The sequence below is a fragment of the Camellia sinensis genome, chromosome 6 (assembly GCF_055761805.1).
Source record: "Camellia sinensis isolate YWXY chromosome 6, ASM5576180v1, whole genome shotgun sequence".
Lineage (NCBI taxonomy): Eukaryota > Viridiplantae > Streptophyta > Magnoliopsida > Ericales > Theaceae > Camellia > Camellia sinensis.
In genome coordinates, this window is record NC_138966.1 from 149270783 (window position 1) to 149295026 (window position 24244).

The 24244-nt window shown below is 34.5% G+C and overlaps 1 long non-coding RNA gene across 1 annotated transcript; it reads left to right on the plus strand.

The window, feature by feature from the left end:
* Positions 1–527: 527 nt before the first annotated feature.
* On the plus strand, positions 528–10370 carry LOC145792967 (uncharacterized). Its single transcript, XR_014333301.1, has 6 exons — positions 528–3878; positions 4011–4106; positions 4869–5638; positions 9493–9714; positions 9830–9967; positions 10051–10370. It is a non-coding gene; the product is annotated as an uncharacterized LOC145792967 (long non-coding RNA).
* Positions 10371–24244: the final 13874 nt, after the last annotated feature.

The window sequence follows — 24244 nt, forward strand, 5'->3', positions numbered from 1 at the left end:
TTCCAAAAAAGTCAAAAAAACTTAATAAAAAGCCAAAAGCTAGATTTTTACCAACTTCCCAAAAACAACCCTAATTCGACAATCAACTTAAGTGCTTTTTTTTATCAAAAAAATTTATGTACTTTTTGGTTGATCCAAGCAACTTCCACTCATAAAAAGTTTCGTACACAATCGTACGTTACGCCAGTTAGAAAAATTATTTGGTGATTTGTATAATTATTTTTAAAAAGTCAGTATAAAAGTAATGGACCTTAACATTTAAATCGATAAAATTTAAATTAAAATATCAAGAACATCTCTAATGATAATAGACATTTTATTTATCTAAATATTACTATAAAGTATATATATTTTATTTCCCTTATCAATTTTTTCATATTTATGTTCCAATCATACTTTTTATTTTAGTTATTTATTTAAATACTATTAATTTTATAAAATGTTACCTCATGAATAAAGATGGAGAGAAATGATCTTAAAGATTAAATATATTTTACCTAATTTATGAAAGCTACCTACATATAATTAATGAATGTAAGTTAAAATTGAAAAAAGTAACTTATACTAAAAATTTTGATTAACAAATATTATATAGCTAATAAATTGGAGATGCTGTAATAACTCTAAAATCTACATGTAAGTTTTCAGGCTGTTGGGAATTTTTTTTTGCAAAGAACATTCTTTGTCTGTGTTGTATTTGACTTGTACTCTTCTTCTGTTTCTCTGAATTTCCATGGAATCAAAAAAGAAGACAAAAAGGCTAAGGTGATAAACAAATTGTCTGAAGATAGCTTTTTGATTAAAAAAAGCGTTTAGAAAGTTTTAAAAAAAATTAAAAAATCAGAAGTTAATAAAAAAAAAAAAATCAAATTATACGTACTAGTCATTGATGCTTTCCTATACAATTATAAAAAAGTATTTTTAATATATATTTTTTATCTCGTGAAAAGTTTAAAAATATTAAAAACTTTAAATTTCCAGGCCAAAGTATCTCACTGTTGACTTTAACAAAGAATGAAAGAAAAATCAATCAGCTTGTTTGCTTTCACAGTCCAGGATTCATTTTTTAAAAAATCAAATTTTTATTGAAAATTTTTAGTATTTTAAGTAATTTTTTTAATTTTTAGATACACCTAACATAAATACATTTAAAAATATAATATTTGTAAAAAAAAAACTTTAAAAAAATCAATAAATATCAAAAATACAAAAAAAAAATTGAAAACTCGATACAATTTTGTATTATTGTGTGTTTATCATTTTTTTAAATATTTTTTAGGAGAATTTTTTTTAAAGTCCGTAATAATAGTAATTTAAAGGATAGAGGACATCAAAAAAATGAATGATATATCAGGTCCCTCAATTGGAACGCGCACATTTTTAATTCTTTCTTGGACCAAAATACCATTTACAAATCAACTGAGAACACTCCACTGGATTCCGACGACTTAGTTCCAGTACAAAAATCCAACCATCTTCACGAGCAAGAGAACATGAGAATTAGGGTTTCACAATCATCTTCACTATCGACATTACGGTTTCATTATCTTCTGCCAAAATCTTTTCCATTCCTTCCTTACAAATTTCTCTGACTCGTTTTCACCGTTCATCGTCATCTCAATGCATCTTCATCTCATTGCATCTTCATCTCAGGGCATATCGATTTGTAATTAGGGTTTCATCGTCACTCTAGTAAGTTTTCTACCATCCAACGAGTTTTTCTCTGGAAACAAAGTTAATTACATATTATATTAGCCTTCCATTTATTAGAGTTTCAATTTCGTTATAAAAAGCTACATGAATTTGAAAATTGTTATTTCTCTAAGTTTTGAACTTAATCTTAAAGATGTTTGTGTCATTTTGTCTGTAAATTTATCTGTCATTTGAATTTTTCTGGCATTGGCTTGATCTATGTTTCTTCTTTGAATTTTCTCTGGCATGTTAATTCCCCCATTTTCTCTGGCATGGTTAATTTCTCTATATTTCTCTGTGTAATTTTCAAATACAATTCATTCAAATTTCTCTGCTTTATAAATTTCTCTGGCTTGCCATGTTTAATTTTCTCTGACATGTTTCATTTTCATTTTCTGTGCTTGTTAGATTTATATTTCTTTCTTGAATTTTCTCTAGCTATATTTTACATCTGTATGTAATTTTACTCTCTTGTCTGTGTCTATGTTATCTGGCATTTATAATTTTCTCTGGCCACGTCATTTTTCTCCCTTGTGTGTGTCTATCTTGTTTAATTTTCTCTGGTTGTATGTAAATTTCTCTGGCATTTTAATATTATGGAATGGAAATTTTCTCTAGAATGTGTTTGAATTTTCTCTGGCTATATTTTACATCTATATGTAATATTTCTCTCTTGTCTGTGTCTAAATTTCTTTGGCATATATAATTTTCTCTAACCACATCACTTTTCTCCTTGTGTGTCTCTGTCATGTTTAAATTTCTCTGGTTGTGTATATAAATTTCTCTGGCATTTTAATATTATGGAATGGAAATTTTCTCTACAATGTGTTTGAATTTTCTCTGGCATTTTTATTTTCTGTGGTTGCTAGATTTATGTTTCTTTCTTGAATTTTCTCCGGCTATATTTTACTTCTATATGTAATTTTTATCAATCTTTTAAAATTTTTCCGTCACGTTTATGTTGCTTTGTTTATTTTCTCTGGGAATGGAAATTATCCTTGGCAACATGTATTCCACACGAAAACACTTAGTATTCTCTTGTCTATGTCTAAGTTTCTTTGGAATTTATAATTTTCTCTGGCCGCATTACTTTTATCTCTTGTTGATTTCTCTGGCATGTTTATGTTGCTTTTTTTATTTTCTCTGGGAATGGAAATTTTCTATGGCTAAATGTATTCCACAGGAAAACAATTAGTACTCTGACATTTAATTTTCAGTGTATAATTTTCTTTGGCCACCTTAGTTTTCTCCTTTATGTGTAATTTTCTCTGATGTGTTCAATTTTCTTTGGGATTTAATGTTGACATCTTTATGTTTTCATTGTCTAGAAATGGCGAAACGCAAAAATAGCAAAACACCAGAAACACCACAAAAGAAACAGAAACTCTCTGAGTCTTCTTATGATCTTAGATCAAAACACCATAAACTTCTCGCCAAAAAGCACAAGTCCAAGGTAATGAAGCAACAAGCGTCAAGATGAATACCCCAACTTCAAAAGACTCAAGCTCAAGGGGAAAAAACCTGTTAAACTCCAAAGAAGAAGTGTTCATTACAACATCCAATACCGATCCAACCTCTAATCTACTGTCTCCTTTTTTCAAACCCTTAAATTCAATTCAAACCAACTTGAAGAGCTTCAAAAGACTCCATTCCAAGCTCTAACCACTGGAAGGATGGATCCAAGGAAGTCTAGGAAATCTGATGATGATGTAATTGCAATAATCCAACATTAAAATGAAAAAACGAAAGCATTCACAGTTGGTAAAAAGAACTTGACCTTTACAACCAATGGCATGACCTTGATTTTTGGTTTGCAAGGTGGTAAAGAAGTTGTGTCATTAAGATACTCAAAAAAGCCAAGGACTGCATTCCTAGGGTGAAGATTCTCAAAGGACACAAGGCTCACTGGTCCTGTTCTTAAGAATGCCTTGGTCAAAGCAATGAAAGGCAAGCAACTAACTGACTTCAAAGATGTAGCAATCATTGTTGCCTTGTACTTGTGTCTCATCCTATTTTTTGCAACAAGTGAAAATTCAATAGGGTGGATTTTTATCAAGTATGTGGAACCTCTTGAATCAATGAAGCAGTATGATTGGCCAAAAGCAATCACAGGAACATTGATCGATTTTATAACAGCACTGCACAAAATTTCAAAAAAAGTTACAGGGTATGTCATTGCATTGCTGGTAAGTAGAATTTCATTCAAATTTACAGTTATGATGCTTACAAATTTGTGTGTTTAACAAAATTTAATTACTTCAATTTCCATCACAATATTGGCTATGTGAACATGTGAATATCATTGACTGGGAAGACAGTAACACAACTGACATCCAAGATGTACCAAGTGGAAACTGCAAAGCTTGACCAAACAGTTGCAGACGACACCAGTCCACTCTCTTGTACCTCAATAGGTTAGATTTCTATCACCACTGCATTCTTAGTGAAATTCCAAAATTTCTCTGACCACTGGTTTGTTTCCCTCCTTCTGTTTTGATTGACTGAGATCAATTTTCTCTGCGATGCGATATCTTATATGGAATAACTTATGTGCCTTGACTGATTGACATTAATTTTCTCTAAAGTTTCAATTTATGTTGCTTCTTTGATTACCACTGGTTTATCTCTGCCTTTGTAATGAATTTTCTCTGGAATCCAAATTTCTTTGACCACAATTATAACACATTAACTTATATGCCTTAATGGATTTTCTTTGATATCTAAATTATGTTATTTGTTTCATAATTTTCTCTTACCCATAAAATTATTTCTCCTTATGTGTAATTTTATCTGGCCCATAACTTATGTGCCTTGACTGATTGAGATCAATTTTCTTTGAAATTTCAATTTATGTTGCTTTTTTAATTAACACTGTTTATTTCTGCCCTTATAATGAATTTTCTCTGGAATCCAAATTTCTCTGATCACAATTATAGTGATATTAACTTATCTACATTGATTGATTTTCTCTGATATCTAAATTATGTTGTTTGTTTCATAATTTTCTCTGACCTATAAAATTATGTCTCCTTGTGTGTAATTTTCTCTGGTCCATACAATTTTCTCTGAAGTTTCTTTCCTATTAGTATGATTTAGATGAATTTTATCTGCCTTATTTGAATTTTTCTCTTAGTGAATTTTTAACATTTCTCTAATAAAAGAGCCTCCTGTTACAGATAGATAACAAGGAGCTAGTTAAAAACCTATCAGAGGAGTTTTGTCTTGGTAAAAAAAAGAAGAAAGAATCAAAAAAAGGCATTGGTCAAATTCAATGAGACATTAGAAGATTCATTTGAAGAAGAAGGAGGGAATGAAGAAAGAGAAGGTAACACAGAAGAACAAAAAGCAAGCAATGGAAGTGAAGATCAAGCAAGCAGTGCAAAAGCAGAAGCTAGAGAATAAAATGAAGAAGCAGAAGACAAAGAAGAAAATAAACAGAAAGAAGAAGAAGACAATGAAGAAGAAGATGAAGGCACTGAATCTAAAGAGGAAGAAGAAAATAATGAGGAAATGGATGAAGAAAAACATAATGAGCCGATGGATCAACATCATGATAGCATTTGTGGCTCAACAATGCATCAGCCTCAAGAATCTGAGGAATCAAAGGATGCTTAAATGGCTAATCTACATCAAAAACTAAAGGTACTTTCTAAATCCAAATTAGAAGAAGAGAAAAATTGAAATGAATTACTTGCAGAAAAGGACATTGTAATAAGAACCTTGACATCATATAACTGGGAACTTCAAGGAAGAGACAGCACAAACCAAATGACTCTAAGGATATTGGAGGTTCAAAAAGAAGATGTTACAAAAACAATTCAACAGTTGAGGTATTTAATTTCAGAGCTTAAAACTGAAAATACAAGATTACATGAACAAATTCAAGAACTATCCGTCCAACTAGCAACACAACCATACCGAACACCAACACAAGTTCAACCCCAAGGTCAGTGATAATCTTGAGCCACAAAAATTTATGTTCTTGTGTCAACATAACTCAGAGAAATTTCTATTTATTACAATTTTCTCTATCAATGGTAATTTTCTCTGGAAGTTAAATTTCTCTGACCACATTACTTTGGCCAGATTGATTTCTGCTGCTTATTTGATTTTCTCTGTCTATTTGCTTATTTGATTTTTGAGGCTTGTTTGATTTTCACTGTGTATAGTTGGAATAGAAGTGGAATAATAACCAATAACCCAGCAAGAACAAGTGGCACACAAACAACAACCAAAACAAAAGATAAAAGTCTATGTAACTGGAAAATATTGAATCAAATAAATTTACATATTGAAATATGATCTGTTACTTCAGAGAAATTTAACTTTTATTGATATTTTCACTGTCTACAGTGAAAAAAGATCCTACATCAATGATAAAGAATTTAAAGGCAAAAGAAAGGAAAGAAAAAGCAGCAAGATCCAGAATTTCAATATCCCAAAGTTGTGAAGGTGACTAAAGGTTTAAAGCAAGCCGCAAAGCAAACAGAGCAAACCCCCAAAGAAAGAGAAGTACTTGATGCCAATGAATATGTCTTGCCTCAACCAACAAGCCTAAAAATCTTGGGTTTTTCCACAAACTCAACCGATTGCAAAATTGGTAAAAGAACATGTAAAACACATTTTGCAGCACATATCAAATGTGTCTGGACTCAAGTAAGTACAACAAATAAAATAGAAGATAACAAACAACAATTTACTAACTTATATTGCATTATGTCACGACCCAAACCTGCCCTTATGGGTTTAGCGTCGTAACCGGCCAGTAATCCTTGGATTACCAAAGGTCTCTGAACAGGATAACATAAGATAGGGGCTGCGGAAGCAAATATATAAAATTAACATAGTCCATAAAGCTGTGCAGACATACATGGGACATAAATTTTCAAAACAAACTTATATATATATACCGATGTGACGTCAAAAAAATACATTAGTCTTACGTCACTCAATTACACAGATAAGGTCAAAGGGTACTTAGCCCAAGTACAGATATACAAAACAAGCTCAACTAAAGCCTTGACATAATCCTCTCAAAAGGAACCTCCTCAGGAGGCACGGTAGTTGGCTAGCAAAACAGAAACATAAGCCGTCAACTCCGGACCTGGTCACGTATCTGCTCACCCACATACACAATATAATTAGTGAGCTGGAGCCTAGTGAATAATAACAGAGTAAAGATGTTTAATGAATGTTGTCCATAACAGTTACAGAAAACAAAATTCAATAGTTGTCAGAAATGAATTCGTAATTATGTTCAGAAACCATAGTGCATAACAGATACAGTTTCAGAGTTGTATTCATAATTAGAACTTGCAGTTAATCATACGTGGCACATTCATTAGTGCTAGCAGAAACAGTTGACCCATAAAGGGACGACCATAAAGGCATACAGTTGACTCACATGCACAGAGACAGTACAGTTGGCTCATGAGACGTACAGTTGGCCCATAAATGGGACGTATACATAAGGATCCATAACAGTTGGCTCATGACATGTACAGTTGACCCATAATTGGGACGTAACAGAACAGACAACAAATGTCATTTGAAGCTAAGAATGCCGCGAATACATTTCAGAAACATTGGACAACCATTCATTCATATAGAAAATAATATTTCAGAAAATAGATCATCTTATATCATTCAGAAAATACTTATAAATTGAACATAGCGTTACAAAGTTATTACTCACAGATAACAGAGGCTCCAAGGTAAACAGACAGAATAAGCAAATTAGATGTCTTGAGGCGCATAACCTATATAACATAACAAATACACACATTGAAACGCACGTTCGGAGTGTACATAACTTATTTCATTGTTCTTAGTGTGCTTCCAGCCTTTATCCTCATTATGGTGTCTTAATCTTGGCCTAGGAATGCCTAGGATGGAATGAAGATGCAAAAATATACTTGAAAATATTTTTCAAAACTTGCTGAAAACAGGGTCCACGCTCGAGCATGGCTTTCCTTGCTTGAGCGAACATGCAAAACGTGAAGGTTCACTCGAGCGTAGCTTCCTTCGCTCGAGTGGTCTGTAAATTTTGAAAAAGTACTGGTTCCTTGTTTTTCAAGCTCGACAGACGCTCAATCCCCGCTCGAGCGTGAGACTCAAACCTTTGCTCGAGTGTGACTTTTGTCGCATGAGCGATCTGCAAAACATATAAACTTCTGAGAACATGCATTTCACGCTCGAGCAGGCTTCAAGTCACTCGAGCAAAAGTGCACGCACTTAGAGTGGTCGCTCGAGCGCGAACTCTTACGCTTGAGCGTAGGTGCAAATTTTGGAATTTCCAGATTTGATTTCCAAGTTCAAAACTCAATCTTTAAGCATCAAAACTTGATTTTTCTAGGCCAAAACTTGATTTTTCTAGGCCAAAACTTGAGAAACGCTTAGAAACTCATAATACATCATGAATTAAGGATCTTTTCAAGAAATCATGGTCAAAAAGCTTGCCAATTGTGCAAAAATTCAACTTAAAATTTATTTATGATCCATGACCATGACATGCATGAATTTCTTTAAACTTAAGTTTCTCAAAACATGATCAAATGCTACAAAACAACATGAAACTTGATCACATCCCAAAATAAAGGTGAATTCAAGACATGCATGAGAGAATTCTTGGGAATTAAACTCAAAATGTGAGAAATTATGCATACATGCATGGTATGGCTCAATACCCTTCATTTCTAACTCAATTCTTGCATCAATCAACATAATTCTCTTGTGTTCATGCATTATAGTCTAGATTTCAAGGCTTAAGGATGAAATTCTTACCTAGAGACTTGAGTTCACAAGTGTTGAAGTTGAAACTCTCAAATCCTCTTCACTCTCAACAATTTCTTCTTAATTTTCTTCCTCCTTTAATGTTGGCTTCAATCTCTCTCACTCTCTCTCTCTTTTTACATGTTGAGCTCAAAAATCAAAGGGGTAAGAGGGAGTCTTGGCTTGGTAGTGGCCTTATATAGGCTAATTAGTGATGGTTCAATAAAGCTAACCAAATGAGCATTAAACTAATCCAATTTAATTGTTCCGAATCGAATTTCAATTGAACGTACCATAAAATTCTAAAAATTTCAATTAACACATAAATCAAGTCAATTTCTGATTCGGATGCCGATGAGGCCTTCAATTCACAAACCGAAACGAAAACACGAACAGATCTTCCTACGTCAAACAGATATAATCACAAATAATGCAACACACATGTAATTAATTCAGAATTTGAACTCAAGAACTTATTAGGCATATTAGGCATGAATTAACGTTAATCATGGGTTAGGGTTGTTACACATTAACAACTATTAAATCCCTTCTGTGTCATCTTGTAGGACTTTAATCTAGACAAGTGAGTTAAATCTCATTACCTTTGAAGGTATTGGAAACCTAATAAAGAAAAAAGAAATTGCCAACAATGTAAGTCTTTCATCAAAATTTCTCTGCAATGTTCCATTAGCCTTTATAAACCAATGTTACAATTATAAATGATATTTTTCAAGTCATTGATGGCTATGGAAAGATTCTATTTGCTGACCAAATGAGAAAAGGACAACAACCAACTTCATTTTTTTTTTCACATGCATGAGCTTGGTATGTTACTACTTTTTTATTTGATTTTCTCTGAAATTTACTTATTACTTTCTCTTGTTAAGATACTTCTTGAAGCCAGTTGTGTCACTAGTCTAATTTTCTCTGGCTAGTTGTATGCATTTAAAATTTCTCTGTGTGTATATTTCTGAAATTCCTGTCATTTCAACTTTCTCATAACCATTTTTTGATTTTCTCTGATCGTAGAACTTCATCAAGATGACAGAAAATCAAACTTTCTGAGTCTCATTATTTGACAAGCATCTTGAAATCCCAATAAATCCCGGGAGCAATGAGAAGTCAACATATGGAAATCACTGGACCTTGCTAGTCTTAGACAAACAAGACAATTTATGGAGGTACTGCAACTCACTAAGGCCAAGGAGGGATGATGCACAAGACAAATATATCAAAGATGTAAAACAAATGGTAATGAGTGCAAATTTCTCTGATCCATGATAATGTTTATCTGATGATAATTTTCATAGAATCCTATCAATTTGTGTGTAAATTTCTCTGTTATTTAAAAATTATTTTTTTGCAGCAAGATTATGTGGAGAATTTTTTGAAAGCTTGCCTATAAGGGAGGCACAATCACAACCCTCTTTCAAATTGATGACTCACAAAACACAAATTATGACTTTGAATATGTCAACAATGCTTCACAATAAGATAGTGATTCGTAAGTTTCATACAACATCTATAAATAAGATAATCTAATTTAAATGTTTCTTAAAACTAACTATACCTATAATTTGTATGCAGTGTGGATTATGGCCTCTTTGTATACTACATAATCAGACAATATAGCAACCATGAACCTATTAGCTCGAAATTGTCGGCACAAGACGTAAGGTTGATGAGGGCAAAAATCATAGAGAGATTTGTAACCGAAGTTGGTCAGTCATGGACAGAACGAATTCAAATACCACCAGAAGAAAAACCAAAAGAATAATAGTGAAAGCACACTAGTGAAAGGAAGACAATGCACACAATGTAATTAGGAACAGCCCTTCAATGTATTTTTTCATACATTGAAAGAATGATAATGTTTGACATATATGTATATATCTTTTTTTGACTAATGTAAATTTCATAGCTATCAATGGTTAAATATATATTTTTTTATAATGCATGCTAAGTGGTGATTGTCAACACAATCTATACAGAGAAAATTGTCAGCAAAAATTTCTCTAGTATGATGTTACCAGAAATTCACAGTGAAATTTAACTCATATCGTGCCAAAAGGGTGTCTATATGATCATATAATCTGTAATGCACTGTGTTAGTACAAAACAATCATCAAATTCAAAAAACACAAAGCGCACAGTAATTTTCTCTGCTATTGGCAAATTTCTCTGGATGAATTTGAAACTTCAAAACACTATGCACAAAGAATTTTCTTTACTAGTAGCAATTTCTCTGGATGAATTTGACTGGTATTATAACCACACTGCTTATAGTATGTTTCAAAAAACACAATGTACACTGTGATTTTCTTTACTATTGGCAAATTTGTCTGGATGAATTTGACCTCACAAAACACAATGCACATTTCAACAAACACAATGCCCATAGTAAATTTATCCTCTATTGGCAAATTTCTCTAGAAAAATTTGACTGGTATGAAGTTACCAGAAATTCACAGAGAAATTTAACTTGTATCGTACCAAGAGGGTGCTTATATGATCATGTAATCTGTAATGCACTGTGTTGGTACAAAACAATCATCAAATTCAAAAAACACAATGCACACAGTAATTTTCTCTGCTTTTGGCAAATTTCTCTAGTTGAATTTGACCTCACAAAACACAATGCATAGAGAATTTTCTCTGCTAGTGACAAATTTCTCTGGATGAATTTGACTGGTATTATAAACACACTACCTATAGTATGTTTCAACAAACACAATGCACACTGTAATTTTCTCTACTATTGGCAAATTTTTCTGGATGAATATGACCTCACAAAACACAATGCACATTTCAACAAAAATAATGCCGATAGTAAATTTCTCTGCTATTGACAAATTTCTCTAGATAAATTTGACTGGTTTTATAAACGCACTCCCAAACTATGTATCTAAAAACACAATACAAAAAGTAATTTTCACTTCTATTAAAAAATTTATGTGGATGAATTTGATTGGTATTATATACACACTGTCCAAAAAATGCATTTCACAAAACAAAATACACAAAGTAATAATCAAATGTATTATTTGATCAATAAAATGTATTATCCTCAACTATTTAACAAAGGTTCCTTACATGTCCTCTTATTATGGTGACTGATATTCTCACATCGATTATACTTCATCACCCTTTTAAACTCTCCAGTAGAAGCAATTCTATTCTTCTTTAGCCTCCCAACTAGTCTCTTACTCAATGGAGGTAAAATCATAGCATCATCAATGCTACACATAGGCTTTTCAACAGTTGGAATTGAGCCAATCGAAAATGAGTATGCTTGATGATACATATCAGCATGAAAAAATAGTTCAATAAATGAATTCAAATTCTTTCCACTCCTAAAAATTGCAGCAACAGCATGTTGACATGGATACCCATTTATTTCCCATTTTCGACATGAACAAGTTCTCAACCCAAGATGAACCATAACTGAAGGAAAACAATGCACTTCAAACACATTATCAGATGATAAACTCACATTCCATGTCCTCTCATCCGCGAAAGCCTTCTCCAATAAACTATCCATACGAGCACAGAGAATTTTATTCCATTTACTAGAGAGCAGCCTCCTATCAGACCTCATATTCATGATTTGCAACCGTATCATGTCTACCAAATTTGTTATTGGCAAGTGTCAAGCTTCTCGTATCCATGAATTGAATGACTCAGCAACATTTGAATACATCTCACTGTAACGTTTCCCATCAAAATATGTATCACTCCGATTTTCATATGGTAAACTTCTCAAGAAAACACTTACAATGTCTCCTCCATCACTTTTTAATTCATTTAACTTGAAATGGAATGATGTCTTTGTTGGTGCATATGCACATTCTGAAAACTTGGATACAATCGTCTCCCTAACCAAATTTGTGTTTCTACATGATAACCTATCCCTCAAATTTCTCTTTAAATGTTCAAGACAAAATCCATGATATCAATTAGGAAAAAACCTAACAATTCCTTCCACAATACCACAATGTCGATCTGATATGAAACTTATCACTCTCTCCGATCCCAATACTTCATATAAATGTTCAAGGAAACAACACCAATTGTCTTTATTCTCAGCATCAACAATGGCAAAAGCTATAGGAAAAAAACCTACAAAACAAATAGGAACAAGCATATTAGATATACACATGCAAAGAAAGTTAAAACAATAAACAGCCAGAGAAATTTGACACTGCCAACATCCAAAGAAAATTCACACAGTGGCCAAATCTAGAGAAAATTCACGCAATGGCAACCTCCAGAGAAAATTCACTTAGTGACCAACTCCAGAGAAAATTCACATATTGGCAACATCCAGAGAAAATTCACTTAGTGACCAACTACCGAGAAAATTCATACAATGACAATATCCACAGAAAATTCACTTAGTGACCAACTACAGATAAAATTCACACAATGATAACATCCAGAGAAAATTCACACACTGACCAAAATCTAGAGAAAATTCACACAGTGGCCAAAACTAGAGAAAATTCACACAGTGGCCAAAACCAGAGAAAATTCAAAGTGTCAGAGAAAAATCACAAAACATAACCATAAAAATAGAAAATTCACTCAATTCCCATATGTATAGAACATTTACATACTTAGATAAAATTAGATATATTTACAATTACCTTCATTCCCATCTTTCCCTGTCGCAGCAAGCATAACTCCTTTGTATTGTTCTTTTAAAAATGTTCCATCAAGAAACAGCAATGACCGACAATATTTGAAACTAGCAATGCATGCATGAAAAGCCACAAACACTCTTTTGAAGCGCTTGTTATCTTCAAAATCTAACTCAAAATAACTACCTGAATTGTTCGTCAATGCCTCATCAAAATACTACCGTAATTGATCGAATGACAAACAAGAATTCTTATATGTACTACATTTTGCTTTTTCAACCCACAACCAACCACAGTTATAACTGATTGAGACCCCATACTTGTCTTTCATTTCTTTGACAACATCCACTGGACGAGTTAAAGGTTTTGCACTTAGCTCTTCAAGTATCAACCCAGAAACTAAGCTGGAAGTCATCCTAGTATGTTTACTAGTACGAACCGCCACACTACACGTATGTTCATTGTTCAAAGTTCTTATGTAAAAGAATCCATTTGTTTTTTCAACTAAAGCATGTACACGCCACATACATCCCCTTGATTCCTTATATGCATATTCTGCCGTAACCCTCTGCTTGTCATTTTTAACATACATAAATTGAAAACCAACCTCAATAGCATTCTTGCATAAAATAGTACGGAACTCAACTACACCACTGTCACACCCCACTTTTTATTACTCAGATTATTATTACCAAGCCATTATTATAAATTCAATTTCAGAGTTAGCGTACAGAAGCTCATTACATTTTCAAGGAATGCATAAGTATGAATTCTCTCATTCGAATATAAAATGAATGCAACGTGAAATTACACTAAAATAAATTGCCCATAGGCTTACATCATTTAAATCGAGTGGAAGGGTTTAACCCTTTTACATCAAATGCATACCGCCTACACATAAAAAGGCCCTGTGGCCAACAAATAAGAAAGATCCATGACCTTGTAGCACATCCCGATATTCACCTGAAAAAAGATTAGCAACATGGGATGAACATATAATCCAGAAGGGATCTCAACATGATCCTCAACAATAACAACTTACAAATAGCTATGATCATGAAATGCTAATCTCATACCATATAAATAATGTGACTTTTTATAGCCAAAGTATACTTACATAATACTTTTCTCAAAAACATTCAGTTTATACAACAATACCAAGTTTCGCTTTCCTTACCCATTCCTATTCAAACAAGTACTACTTGATAAACATATTTTCCATTTGTGACAAAACACCACATAATTATCTATTTTGTTTCTCTTAAAAACATGTTCACCCAATCTGACTTCCATCACAATAATTATACTCAATGTACGACAAGATCCGTCTCCACGCGTTCATCACATTAATTATGTTCAAAATTTAACGAGGCGCCTTGACAAAGTAATTCATGGTAGGGAACTTCCACAACAACTCTCTAGCACGACCAAATATACATGAACACTTCTCCTAAACATATAGACTGTTCAACCTTACAAAATCATACTCATCTTAATGGAAGACACACACAAACAAACCGAACACAAAATAAATAACCTCTGCTCTACCTGCCTGAAGCACGGTAAGCCAAATGGTGCATCTCTCCACAATAACATGCCAATTTACCAGACACCAGCTGAAAGGGAATGGTACCTCTGCTCCATTTCTCCAGGCGCTAGCTGGAAGGGAATGGTACCTCTGATTCTCAGCGCAGCCAATTCTCTAGGCGCTAGCTGGAAGGTAATGGTACCTCGGATTCTCAGCGTATCACACATTTTCCAACCATCACTTCAAACCACATTCGTAGATAACACAAGTGTACTACAAACACATAATCATTTCAACATTCACAATGCCATCCTCCACCGATGACCAGGGACGAAACCCCTAACAGCAAGTATTAAACACGTAATACCTTTAACCACTTCTCATGAATCCTTGAGTCTAATTACACAATAATAAAATAAAATATATTTGTGATCAATCTCAAGTAAATTTCCAAAATTTACCCAATGTTAGTCCTCCATTCTTCCATTTCAAACTCAATTACCTTATTCCTCCACATTAATGTTCTCCACCCTTTGCCTCAATCCATTTATTTCATTACACCAAAACATAACTAACTCAATTTTCTTTATTTAAAATAAGAGATTTCAATCATGGCTAACAAAGTTATAATTTACACAATTTCTATTTAACGGTAGTGCACCCAAAGATATTCTAATCCCATGATTAAAATTCCCTTTTTAACAAATAACAAGAACATCAATGTATCATGTTTAAATATAATCAATCCAACACAAGTCAACATTTCAATCCATAAAAACCCAATTTATTCTTAATTCAATTTCCAAATCATTAGTCACATTTCTTAAACTCATGACGTCATTAATCTACAATGTTAACCCCCTGTTTATCTAATAGGCATTACTACAAAATTTAGGGCTTGTCTCTCTAATAATGAACATATTGAATCACACCCCAAATTTAAACCAACAACAACCCATCTCATGAAATTTCAATCTCTACACCCATATCTTATACCCTCTATCATGATTTTTGAAAATATTCCATACCACATGGTTTTTATGCAATAGAGTATACCACATGTCTATCTATAGGGGAAGCATTGAAAAAATCAAGGAAATCCCTAGCTCAAGAGAGAAGAGGAGAAGAAGCTCAAAAAACAACTTCACCGGAATACCACCGGTCAAGACGAAGCCCCCAACACGCTCATCATTTTGGTATAAGGAGCTAGCATCAAAGTCCCAATGGATTTCTTGAGATAAAAAAATATGTAAAATTTTGAAGGTTTGGGTAGAGAGAGATGAGAGAAAAAGAGAGGAAATATTGTAGAGAGAGAGTGATATATTAGCAAATGAGAGGAAAGGGGCCAAAAGTACAAAAATATAGCTGAAAAGTATAAAAAAAGAGACAAAAAATGCGTAATCCCGCACGTGCGGCACCCATTCTCGTACGTGCGGCGCCCATTCCAGTACGTGCGGAGTGGCCTCCCGCACGTAAGGCTTCCACCCCCGCACGTGCGCTCTCCCCCACACCACTACTCGCACACCTACCTTTTAGACAGTGTGCATCCAGCCTTCTGCCCAGCTTTCCGCACGTGCGGCCTAACCTCCCGCACGTGTAGCCTCAGGCCCCGCACGTGCGGCCCTGAACCTCCAGTTCGGAAAAACTTTGGCTTCACCCCCGACTCTCCGGTGCCGACCCCTCACCCTCCGAGATGAGTGAAAACCCTGACTCGGGACAACCACAACAAACAAAATTTAAGGAACAAATTCCAATCAACAACTTACCCGGCATCTTAACAACGATAATTCGAACATAATTCAAGAGAGTAAAGCAAAATGCCCACCTTATGAAATTTCGTCCTTGAAATTAAACTCATGTTAAGTAATTTATAAATGTTACAGTCTCCCACAAGTTCAATTAAGTATTGACAAATGCATCAATTTTTTTTTTATTTTTTTATTTTTTTAAATATCACATTGCCTGTGACATATAATAGGCTATCACATTGCCTCCCCACCCTCAAACTTTTTTTCAACACTCGTAATATTATTTCGCCAACCAGCTAACAATAACACCTTTTCTTGGTGAGAACAAAACTTAGAGAGTGAATTCCTTTCAATATCCACAAGCCTATCACATTCACCATGGACAGCATCTACCTAATTAGACCCCACTTCATCATCTTGATCAGAAGTACTACACCTAACAACTGAAACATCAACTATATCAACACCACGTGCACAAACAACTCTCAATATATTCAGAAAATCAATATTTTTTTGAACCATACAATTCAGATGGCCCACAATAGAATATGAAATACACATCGTCTCAAATTTCAAATTCTCTCATGTTTTACACAAAATGCCAACCAATTCCTCAAAATTCAATTCACATGAAACATTAATGACAATAATATCATTCCCATATTTGCACAGCAACAACACTGCACTGTCCATCGAAACTGAAAGAAAAAAAAAAGAAAAATAATTTGTTCAATATAAAAACACTTCACAAGAACAACATAAAAGTTCAGAGAAATTTTTAATAATTATAATTTTCTCTAGATTATAATAACAAGCTTATAATTTTCTCTGGACTCAAATAAAAGTCCAGAGACATTTACAAACTTATATTCACCTTCAAGATAACAAAAACAAAATCACAGAAAACTTATTGAATCCAGAGAGAATCACAGAGAAATTTACTGCTAACTATTAAACACAATCATAGACAAAAATCACACAAAAGATCTATTAAGAAATTATAAGCTTCTCTGTGATTTTCACTGAACTACAAGCTTACAATTTTCTCTATGTGTTGTGCAATATTGCACTCATATCAAAATCCAAAGAAATTTACAAACTTATATACACCTTCAAGATGACAAAAAACACTACACTGTCCATCTAAACTGAAAGATAAAACACAAAAAATAACTTTTGCTTAGAGAAACAAAAACTTATATTCACTTTGAACTACAAACTTATAATTTTCTCTGAACTACAAACTGAAAGTGAATAACAAACTTATAACTTTCTCTGAACTATAAATAAAAGTCCAAAGAAATTTAACAACTTATATTCACTTTCAAGATCACAAAAACAAAAACACATTAATATCAAATTGACAAAAATGCTAACTATTCCACTCAAACGCAGAGAAACTCATAAAAAAGATCTGTTATGCTCACAAAACATTCAATTGAGAAAAAAAAATATAAAAAATAATTAACTTATAATAACCTGTCCATAACAAATTACAATTTTTTTTTTTCTGGTTTTCAGTGGACTACAAACTTACAATTTTCTCTGTGATTTTCACTGAACTACAAACTTACAATTTTCTTTGTGATTCTATTTGCATTAAAAACTTATAATAATATGTCCATATGAACTTATAATTTTCTTTGTGATTTTTGTTGGATTATAATAACAAACTTACAATTTTCTCTGGACTATACTAACAAAAGTGCAAAAAAAAAAAAAAAAACAGAGAACAAAACTTAGAGAACAAAAAATGATAAGAAATTTACACTTATCTCTGATTTAAAGAAATTCCTCTGGTTTGAAAAAATAGAGAACAAAACTTATCATTGATAAGCATGTTGATGAAAAACAGAGCACGAAAAATGAACTTTAACAATCAAAATCAACTCCACTGTCAACTCTCTTTGAAATTGATCAAAAAACAGAGAATGAAAAATGAACTTTAAAAATCAAAATCAACTCTATCAAGCTGGCCTCTCTCTATAATTGATCAATAATAAAGAATGAAAAATCAACTCAAAAAATCATAAACAATTTCACTGAGCTAGTCTCTCTTTTAAATTGATCAAAACTGAAAACAAAAACCTAATGCAAAAATACACTCGAAAAACTAATATGAAATTGAAATCCTTACATAAAATTCAAAACAAAAACTGAAATCCATGTGGAATCTCCATCAAAAACATACCTGATTCAACTCCATTGAAAAACCTACACGATCAACACCACTGTAACACCTACACGATCATAGCAATCTCCATTGTCAAGTCCACTGCAATACTTGCAAAATCCCTACGAAATCTCCACCATGAAGTCCATCCCCATGAAATCTTCTACAAAACAGCAATAGAATATTCAGTTGCTCAAATCCAAACAAACTTATGTTATAAAGAAGGATAAATTAGGTATTTTATAATGTAAAATATGGTTGAGGGACCTTAGGCATCAAAAACTATTATTGTGGACCTATCCTCCTATCAAAAGTTGGGCAGGGATCTTAGACCAATTTTTCTTATTTTTTATAAATATTTTACTTTTTAGATATATCTAAGTAAGATGCATATAAAAAAGTAAAAAAATTACTTAAAATTTAAAAAATATTCACTAAAAATAAAAATAAAAAACATGAAAAATAAAAAACTCAATTTTCAGAAAATTGAATCCACAAAATTAAAACCAAACACAATGATTGGAAACCAAGATGAACAAGGGAACTCATGTCTCGGAGTTAAAATCCATATACTTACCACACCGGATGCAATGTCACTGTTGTGCGTTATACAGTTTGTGGAATTCATTTTAAGTTTTATTTTAATGATTCAAACCGTTTAAATTTTAAGAAATATCGAGAACAATATAATTGTAAAAAATTAAATTAATCGGATATCAATAACTTGTTCATCAAATCACATCTTTATATAAAAAATAAATATGTATGTATCAAACTAAATACAAATGTTATTTGATGAATAGGTTATCAACTTAATTTTTTACAGGTGTATCATTCTTGATATTTCTTAAAATTTAAAACGGTTCAAATAATTAAAATAAAATCCAAAATAAATTCTACAAACCGCACAGCAGCCGCCATTGTGTTTGAGATTGGAAAACAAACAAACAAGTAAAAAATATACTATATATATATATATATATATTGTTTTTGAATTTAACTTTAAAACCATGTTTGATTGTCATATTAAGATTAAGGGTTGTTTGTAAAGTGAGAAAATAGTCAAAAAAAATTATCATCAAAATGTCAACTATTATTTTTATTTTTTTCTCATCTTTTCATAAAAAATTAAGAAAATAATTCCCAAATGAATCTTAAGTAATGTGGTTATTAATGTGATCATATTAGATTGAAAATATTGCTATTATTTAATTGATATTAATTTATCAAATTTTGTAAAACTTTTTGATATAAAAAAATGATTTTACGTTTTTTGTAAAATGAGATAAAATGATACTTTCACCTTAATTTCATGAGATTGAATTGTGAATCTCAACCCATCATAGGATAGAAATGTTAATCCTACCCATTTGGGGGATTAGCAATACCATGATTTGTGAGACTCATGTTTTATTATTTGATTGTAATTTTTATTATCTAAATTAGATTACGATGGAGATTTTATCTTTACTTTTTAAATTTTACAATTAATAATATAAAATAAATATATAATTTGTGGCAGCCGAATATCGGTTATACTAAGGAAAACCAATTTGAACAGGCCAAAGGCAATTCGGCTCTATCATGAGCTGAGTATATACCAGCACACAACCGGAAGGTCGAATAAGCAATCATTCGAAGGATTAAGAGTGGGCCCGATCCTAGGGCCCAGAGGTGAATATAAATAGAGCAATATCAACCAAAGAAATGTATGTGAGAATAGATTAAGTAGAAACTTGAGATAGAAGTAAACTTGAGAGCATATACTAATTTGTTCGTCGGAGTGCTAATTCCGATACCCCCAACTGGAGTGTTCATCATTTTTCAGGTGGCAATCTGAGGATCAGGAATGACCTACAGGATCCAAGAGTATTTCCAAACCATATCTCCACAATTGGCGCTGTCTGTGGGAATACTCAAGCATATCCATGGCGAGAGTAACAGAAGATCCTCAGGCAGTCGCTGACAAAATTACGCCAAGAGACGACGTCACTCCGAGAAACATGCTTGGACCATAGAATATCACTGCACGACAGGCCTTGAACTTCGATTCAATAGCCCAGACCTCACCCTCGACATCAGTGCATGAGACAATGCAGACAATAATGGATCAAGCAAAGCAAAATGAATAGCGGCTGGAGAATATGATGGCTGAGAACGAACGTCTGCACTAGGATTTGGCCTTGGAGGTGGCAAAATCCCAACAGGCCGCATGCCAAGACCGGGGTTGACCTTCAGGAAAGAATGATAGTCGACAACGTCGACTTCAAAAGCGCGATAGTGACTGTAATTCTGACTCACCGTCCCCGGAACACAGAAAGAAAAAATGAGTTGACATATCCAGTGCATCTAAAGGAAGTCTGTATGTACAGCACGAGCGAGAGAGGAGCGATGATTCAGATGAGGAAGATAAGCACGACCCTTTTGTGCGACGAATAGCAAGGGCAGTGCTACCCAACAAGTTCAAAGCACCGTCGTTCACCCTGTACGACGAAAAATCGAACCCCACCAATCATATTCATCATTATAAACAACAATAACACTTCATGCTGATAATGAAGCCCTCATGTGTCGAATATTTTCGAGCAGTCTGGGAACACTGGCCGTCAGATGGTACTATAAACTGGAGCTGGCATCGATTAAGAGCTTCCATCAACTCCAAAAGTCCTTCAGGGCAAGATTCATCACCAATGAGATCCAGCCAAAGCAAGTCGATTCTCTCTAGGCAATGTAAATTAAACCAGAAAAAACCCTTCATGAATATTCGGCACGCTATTGGGAATGCTTTAATCTGGTAGACGATGCATGCAATGACTCCATGGTCATCACCGCTTTTAAGATGGAATTGTATCCGGATAGCCCCATCCGCAGTTCATTGACCGGACAGCCCCCCAAAATAGTTTGGGCATTAATGAAGAAAGTCAAAGAATATTACAAAGTGGAAAATGATGCCCTACGGGTCAAAGCCGGGCAGAAAGCCGATAAGATGGCTCCGCTTGGAATTGTTCAGCCGATAAGCATCGTGCTATCAAGGAGCCCCGAATCGCGGAATCAGGCTAAACAAGACAAAAGGCGTGACTCGCGCTGATCAAATGACCAATGTTCACATCGAGCGAATGAACAGTATCAAGTAGATAGCAGGCGCACAAGGCATTTAGACAAGAAACACACAGAGTTAATAGAGCCGATCAGTAAGATTCTGTCAAAAGTTCAACACCTTTCGTACTTTAAATGGCCGCCCAAGATAATGGGACCTCCCGATACCAGAAGACAAGTTAAACAGTGTGAGTATCACAAATACCACGGTCATGACACCGACAGTTGTTATGCACTGAAGGATCATTTGGAAGAATTAGTGCAAGACGGCTAGCTCGCGCAACACATCGTAGCCTTACGGCCGAATTCGCCTCCACTTGGTGTAATTCATATGATATACAGTTTGCCGACATCATTCGAGGTGCATACAATTCAGTTGCAGTCTAGCCCACATAGGCCAATCACGCCAGTGAAGCGGCCCCATGAAACTGGGTGGATTAGTTTCGATGACACTGACTTCGTTGGAGTAACTCTCCACCACACTGATCCCCTCGTCATGAAGCTACGTGTGAACAGATTTACCGTTGAACGTGTTCTCATTGATCAAGGAAGTACTTCGGAAGTAATGTATTACAAAACTTTTGTTAAACTCGGCTTCACTGACTCAGATCTATCTTTGGTCGATTATCTACTATTTGACTTCAATGCTAACCCTGAGTATCCTTTGGGCAAAATCACACTACCAGTTCAGGCGGGCACTAGATCAGTAGATGTAGAATCTTCGGTTGTCAAACTTCCTTCGCCATACAATCTCATCATGGAAAGAACTTGGTTGCATACCATGCAAGCCGTGCTGAGCACCTACCATCAACTTTTTGGTTTTCCGATTGAGTACGGTATCGAACAAATTCAAGGTTCTCAGAAATCGGCACAGGCATGCTACCTTGTTGCTGCAAAGAAACCAAAAGAGCTAGAAGTGAATTCAATTGAGATACCGGATCAGGAGAGCCTTGAGGATATTGAGAAAACCCCGAGTGAAAAGGCAACCGAAGCCTTGGATCGGGTCAAAATTAACGAAAATCCTGACAAGTTCTTCATGATCGGTGCTTCCCTGAACGAAGTTGAAAGGCAAGAGCTTATATCCTTCCTACTCGGCAACCTCGACGTGTTTGCATGGTCACCATATGAGATGCCAAGGTTGAATCCATTTGTGGCCCAACAACTCTTAAACGTTGATCCAAAATGTAAGCCAATTATTCAGAGAAGTCGGCGGTCAACTGCAGAGCATACTTTGGGTGTTGTTGAAGAAGTTGACCGATTACTTGATGCCGGGGCAATTCGCAAAGTAACCTATCCTACATGGCTATCCAATACTGTGGTTGTAAAGAAGAAGAATGGATCTTGGCATGTTTGTGTGGATTTCACGAACTTGAACAAAGCTTGTCCTAAGGACTATTTTCCCATTCCCAGAATAGACCAACTCGTAGATGCAACGGCACATCACCAACGTATGAACTTCTTGGACGCCTACAGAGGCTACCATCAAATTGCCATGCATACGGAGGACCAAGAAAAAATCGCATTCCTCACCCCAAGAGGAACCTATTACTACAAGGTCATGCCTTTCAGGCTGAAGAATGCGGGGGCAACTTACCAAAGACTAGTGACTGCCATGTTCAAGGAACAACTCGGCCGTGCCACGGAAGTATACATCGACAATATGGTCGTCAAATCCAAGGAAAAGCATACTCATCTAGTTGATTTAGCAGAGACATTTGGCATTCTTCGAAAGTATAAAATGAAACTGAACGCTTCGAAATACGCATTCGGCATCGGATTCGGCAAATTCCCTGGCTACATTGTTAACCACTGCGGAATTGAAGCCAACCCGAGACAAATCACAACAATTCTAGAACTTGGCTCTCCTCGGTCGGTCAAAGAGGTTCAGAAGCTGATAGGAATGGCCACCGCCCTCAACAAGTTTATTAGTTGTTCCACCGATCGCTGCCAACAATTCTTTCACACACTTCGGAAAGGTAAAGCTTTTGAATGGACCCTCAAGTGCCAGGCTACTTTGGACGGCTTGAAGACTTATCTCTGATCAGTACCATTCTTGGCAACACCTTCGGTAGGCGATTCGTTCATTTTGTATCTGTCAGTATCCGATCGAGCGATCAGTGCCATGCTGTTAAAGGAGGAACTTGGGAAATAGTGACCAGTTTACTATATGAGTAAAGCAATGGCTGATGCCAAAACATGTTATCTTCCATTGGAAAAGCTCATCCTCGCTCTCGTCATGGCTGTAAGAAAACTAATGCATTACTTTCAGGGACATACCATTGGGGTACTAACGAACTACCCCCTCCGATCAGCGTTCCATAGTGCGGAAGCATCGGGGCGCGTTTCAAAATGGGCTCTGGAACTCGGCCAGTATGATATCCAATTTCTACCTAGAACTTTCGTAAAGGGGCAAGTGCTCGCCGACTTTGTAGCCGAATTTACGGGATCCCTCGCCGACTTTAAGTGTGATCAAGTACAACCTAAGCCCAACTGGAGAATATATGTTGGAGACATTTGGCAGATGTACTGTGACGGGTTATCCAACCAACGTGGCAGTGGGGCAGGCGTAGTAATCATGACCTCCGAAGGGGTAATA